Below are 6,351 nucleotides of genomic sequence, written 5' to 3' on the forward strand. Positions count from 1 at the left end.
TTTTGTGTATCATCATGGTTGTAAGACTTATGGTTGAGGTCCACACACAAGAGTTAAAATACATCCCTGAACACACACTGGAGACTGGTTATTTAAAATTACAGAACCACAGAATGGCTTGGTTTGGAAGAGACCTTTCTTTCATGAAATTTTTAAATAGTGTAATATTTCCAGAATCACTGACCTATAACCCTTCTCCAGTTTTACACATCACCAGTTAAAGCTGAAGAATTAAAGCAAAGAAGCCTATGCAGGTCGTGACACACAGCAGTGTTTGCTGAAATGACACATATATTGCGCCTTCCATTTGCAGTACGCATTGCAGAATTAGGCTTAAATTGAATGTTAGATTTTCTATTTTCCTACTGAATTATATGCGTAATGTTACATAGTGATTTTTGATGCTGCAGGTTTATCTGTGTCCTTTTCTATAGAGAAACTAGGTCATCGACACAAAAAATTCCTATTTTGATTCAAAGTATTTGAATTCAAAGTATTTGAATAAGTTGACAGTTACATATGAATTACAGACAAGCACACGAACTTCCCCCATTTCAGCTGTGTGAGAAATGAAGCATAACCCAGCTTTTGCTGTGAAATCCTTTCAGGCTCCTCTGTTTCTATATGGTGGCCTCTGTTTGACATCCCACTTCATTTCCAACTGCATTCATGTTTGCACCTCAAGTCATATTCTTCATCCCAAATGGCAAATACTCTGCCAAGTATATTTATAACAATGATAGGAGCTGCTACCACCATATCATCTGTTTCAGAATTGCTGAATACCATCAGGCAGAGAAAAAGAAAAGTCCTTTGTGTTTTTTCCAACCCCCTGCCCACCTAAACATACAGTAGCCTAAATTGAGAAGGTTTGGGATTACTGTTAAAAAACACTTTGTAGATGGATGCAAATATGATAGACAGAAAATGGCCAGGAAATGAGCACAGGCTTATCATGACAGGATGTACATTAAACTACACAAAGGTGGGCTGGATGAGCACCATATGATCCACATAGCAGTGCTACAAAACTATGTTACAGGGCAGTATCAGAGTTGCCTTAGTTACGGTTGTATTTACCTTTTGTTTTTACTCAGAGAGTTTTTCTCTCCACTCAGTGCAGTCTAAAATCACAGTCTGGCTGTGATATTCTGAAGCCTCTACTCAACACAGGCAGAGCGAGCAGCCTGGCTACCTCTAAGAGGAACTCAGCCTGTCAGTGAAAGGGTTCTGAATTGTGGGAACTGCATCAATTCCCTGAGAATTCAAACATCGGAGAGTGCTGCAGTCCCCACTTAGTTCCTTGTTAAAATCTTTCACCAGCACTTGTAGGGTTTCTAGAAGCCCCACTGTCAGCTTTGCAGTGATAACCCTCAGGAGTCCAGGAATCTGTGATACAATTCCTACTTGTTCTGGAGTTGAATTGGTTGTTACTTTGAATTTCCCAGTGGTGCTCATGCCTATTCACATCAGTTCTGGGGCTGTTTTGATAATTAGCAGAGCCATTTGAATGCAGGAACCATCATCTGTTCTACTCCTTTTGTAAAACTGCATATGGAGAGTCCAGGGATAGGCTTTCAGTGTAAAGGTTTCAATAGGAACAAATGGGAAAGATCTTCTTCTTCACTAGGAGAGTGGTTAGGCCCTGGAACAGGCTGCCCAGGGAGGTTGTGGATGCCCCGTCCTTGGAGGTGTTCAAGACCAGGTTGGACGGGGCCCTGGGCAACCTGATCTAGTAAATGTGTGTGTTTGGTGGCCCTGCCAGGCAGGGGAGTTGGAACTACATGATCCTTGAGGTCCCTTCCAACCCGGGTCATTCTGTGATTCTGTGATCTGTGATGTCGCCCTGCCCTAGAAGCCAACATCTTCATCTCTTCATCTTGCACAGAAGGATGTAACAATACTCTGCTTTTCTGCAATGCTTTTTTCAATTACCTTGTTGTCCTCTGGCGACCCAATGGTCTGATCCACAAATTCCTTCTTTTCTAATACTTCCTTCACAGCTTCTTGAACTCGTTTCAGTTGCCATTGTGATGTGCTTCCCTGGTCTCACACTGTAACTGCTGACTGCAAACTGTGGGAGGGGAATGTTAGTTCAACCTCCCCAGCAACTTCAGCTACTGCCTCTTTCAGAACAGCACCAGTATCTTGTAAGTCTCCCACAGCCTCCATTTCTGCTCTATGTGGATGTCTTTGATGCCTCCTGTGACATTGGGTACATACGTGTATTTCTGCTAACCACCAGAGGAACTCCTGGGTGTCCAAAAAACAGCCATGTGTAGCTGGCAGAGATGACTGATAACTAAATACATCTTGGTTAATGACATAGTAAGCTTTAATCACCTTTATGCTGATAGTAAAACACCTTTTGAGGAGCTATAAAATGAGAACCTGCTCTTAAATCCTTTATTGGCTCTGCTGAATCAGCTGTAGCTGTATACGAGCAGCTGTACAAGCAGGTACAGGCAAGAAGTTCATGTTAGGGTCCTGAGGAACGTTTCTGGAGTGGATGGGATATGAAGACTGCTTGGTAGCAGTCCAACAGGCATAATCCTGTAATCATAAAGACAGATGTTGTGTTCCCAGAAGGAAGCTTATGGGAGTAAGTTAAAGCAAAAAGGCATCTGGAACAATTCACATAATGAAAAAGTGTAAAAAAAAGAAAAGTAACTCCCTGCTTAAACTTAGGTCTGAAGTCCCTGATTAAGGAAATAAAGGATTTATTCTTCTTATACCTGATACAGTGGTAGCTCAGTTTGTTTAGAATTCGCCTTTAACATTACATGTAGTTCTAAAGATATAGGAGGTAGATCAGTGAAGCCAGGAATTGTGAAGAGCTGTCACTCAGCAGCTTTGGCTTCAACATACGCCTTCTCAGATTTATTCTGAACCAGGAAACCATGTAAACTATTACAGCTATGGTGCCAGTGAAGAGTGAGCCAAGTGACTGGAATGATTCTTCTCGTTATTTGGGGAAACAAAAAGATGAAGTCAGTACGTCTTTATCTTGATGTCTTTCAATGCAGGCTACTGCAAGGTACTTCACAAACTCAGCACTGATGATCCCAATCAAGCACTTGGTTGCACGAGCAGTTCTAGTGATCTGGTAGATGATTACTTTCTTCTCTTTGTTCCATTTCTGAAATAACACTAATTAAAAATCAGCTGGCAAAGCCACAGGTTTTATGAAGTAGTTGTTTTAGAACTAAGCCTGATGAAAAGACAGTAATTGCTTTCCTTAGAAGTTCAGTGCATCGGTGCAATTATTACAGGACATTTGGTTACACAATGCTATGCTTGTTCTGTCAGTGAGGAGGAGGTGCACTTGTATCCATATTTAACAGGTCTGAATTCACATAAAAGATTTTAAAAACCAGGACCGTATTAGTCATCAATGAACACAATAATGATTTCTCCCCCAAGTGAGTCATATCGGTTCTCACTGATAAGACAGACATATTAATGTTGTATTCTTTAATTCCATTAGAGTTTAATCCTGCAGCCAACTGTCTGTACTGAAGGAGTAGCGTTATAAATGAAGCATGATTGAGAACTCGAAAAAGTGGAGTATGAATGATTTTTTAAAAAAACTAATGCATTTTCTTCTATGGTCTCAAACTTTCTTTAAAAGAAACAGTTTGTAGCTGTACTTAAGAGGCAGCATAGCAAGCAGAAAGGGATCTGGAGGTGCTGGCTGATGGCAAGTCGAATGTGAGTCAGCAGTGTACTCTGGTAGCCACAAGGGTTAACCGTATCCTGGGGGGCATCAGGCCCAGCATCGTCACTGGGTCAGGGAAGGGACTGACCCCCCTGCTCTGTGCTGTGCAGCCTCACCTTCAGCAATGGGTGTGGGTTGGGTGCCACAATATAAAGACATGAAACTATCAGAGGGTGCCCAAAGGAGGGCTGTGAAGATGGTGAAGAGTAGATGAGGTCCCTGAGTTTGTTCAGCCCCGAGGGGAGGCCTCATAGCAGCTGCAGCTCCTCAGAGGGAGTGGATGGGCAGCGTTGAGTTCTGCTCTCTGTGACAGTGATGGGGTTTGAGTGAGCAGCATGGGGCTGTGCCAGGAGAGGGGGAGCTGGGGGTGAGGGACAGAGTTTGCACCAGAGGGTGGTCAGGACAAAGCTGCTATAGAAGTTCCCAGGTAGGTCTACCAGTGAACCTCTGGGAACTGAAGAGATATTTATCCACAGCCTGCAGCTGCCCACGTGGCCACTCACTCTTTCACAGTAGGCATGGCTGCAATTCAAGGGCTATGCATGTTATCAGACCTTATGATTTATCATTAATTTTGCAATACTTTTTTTTTTGCTATAGAAAGGCCCACTGGCTCCTTTGCTCCAAAGCACGGTGCCTGTATCAGAACTGCTGTTATCATGCCAAAGATAAAAGAAAAGAATCAGTAGACCACAACTGCAGGAAAGTATTTAGAAACATGAGCAAAATCATCTCAGAAAACAGAGATTAAAAGAAATACATCATAGAGTTTTTTGTGTGTCGACTGAAGGCACTACTTCACTGTAGATGTCGAAAGTGATTATTATCGCTGTTTTGCGACTAGTTTGGTGAAGTTGTACGAAATCTGCAAGATCCAGTACAGCATTTAGCGCATCATTAAATAAGGAAATCTGTGTGTTGTGCCTGTGTCCTGGCAAAGTTTCAGTTTCTATATGCTTCAGCTGAGCGTTTCGTTTTCCACCAGGGTAGATCGTATGACAGGATACACAGCCGGCACGAAGTGCTGTTCATATCTGGGATTTGGCTGCAGTTTTGCTAGTATATTTGGCATTAATTTAAAAAGAAAAAAGTTCTGGAACAAAATGGCCCCGCTGTGCAGAAGTCTAAACAAAAGGGAGAATGAAAACACAAACAGGGCTTTTGCGGTCACATGAAGGAAGGGGAGGGAAGCTGGCTCTCTATTTTGGCAGCACTGACTATGCACAGGCTGTGCAATGCTTGCTCCTATCTGTCAGACGCAGTCGGTGACAAGCAGCACTGAGAAAGTAAGCCCCAGATTTCTGTCCGTGCACACATTACAACACTGCCTCGCAGGCATCGGTGGTTTCACAACTGAGTCACTTGGCAGCGTTCGTTGTCTGTAGCCTCAACTGTCAGTCAGGCAATGAGTCTGAAAATAAAAGCAGTCACTTACTGCTAGCTCTGCGCAATTGCTTGTGGTTATCCAGCACCAATACAGGCCATGACATAGCTGAATTAAATAGAGAAAACATTACGTCCCTTCAGTGGATTTCTGTTTCTTAGCATTTATGTCTATTCAGCTTATTTTCAGTAGTGTTTAGCTGCTATGGCCTGGAGCATCTTCCCTATGAGGAGAGACTAAGTGAACTGGGTCTGTTTAGCCTTGAGAAAAGAAGGCTGAGAGGGGACTTGATCCAGGTTTATAAATACCTGAGGTGTGGGAGCCATAGTGGTGAGGCTGGTCTCTTTTCAGTAGTGCGTGGGGACAGGACTAGGGGTAATGGGATGAAAGTACAGCATAGGAAGTTCTGCACGAATGTGCGGAAGAACTTCTTTACAGTGAGGGTGACGGAGCACTGGAACAGGCTGCCCAGGGAGGTGGTGGAGTCTCCTTCTCTGGAGATATTCAAGACCTGCCTGGACGCCTACCTGTGTGACGTGGTGTAGGGAGCCTGCTTTGGCAGGGGGGTTGGACTCGATGATCTCTAGAGGTCCCTTCCAGCCCCTACAATTCTGTGATATATATTTAGTTAAAAACCCCAGTTTCATGTCAGTTACGGGTGCTTCCTCTTTGAGTTGTATAAAATGTAAATGCACCAGCTTCAAAACCAGAGCCCAGAAGAGAATGCTGAACTCTGTACTGCTCCGGTTCATAATAAATCTCACTCTTCTCAACTTACTGCCATTATTCCAATGATCATACTGTTGAGATACCTTCTATCAAAGTATATCCCAGATGTGTTTCTTTTTAACACAGAATTCTATAGTTCTGACTGTGAAATGCTACTGTGCTCCTTCAGGGCAGGACAAGATTTAGTCAGATCCCAGAGCCCTTCTCCCATTGCATAGCAAGGTGGCTCCAGCAAAAGGGAATCTGAGAGCAGAAAGAGGGAGCAGAGAGCAGTCCATCCCCAGGCCTAGTGTGTTCAGTATGACATCACTGCCATCCACGTACACTGGGAATGGTGGGTGGCCACACCGACCTGAAAGGGTAGTCAGGCATTGGAATGCACTGCCCAGGGAGGTGGTGGAGTCACCGACCATGGGAGTGTTCAAGAAACGTATGGATGTGGTGTTGATGAATATGATTTAGCTGGGAAGTATTGGTAATGGTTGGACTAGATGATCTTCTAGGTCTTTTCCAACCTTGA

Source organism: Coturnix japonica, chromosome 3 (assembly GCF_054131305.1).
Source record: "Coturnix japonica strain WE chromosome 3, WE-NBRP24, whole genome shotgun sequence".
Taxonomy (NCBI): Eukaryota; Metazoa; Chordata; class Aves; order Galliformes; family Phasianidae; genus Coturnix; species Coturnix japonica.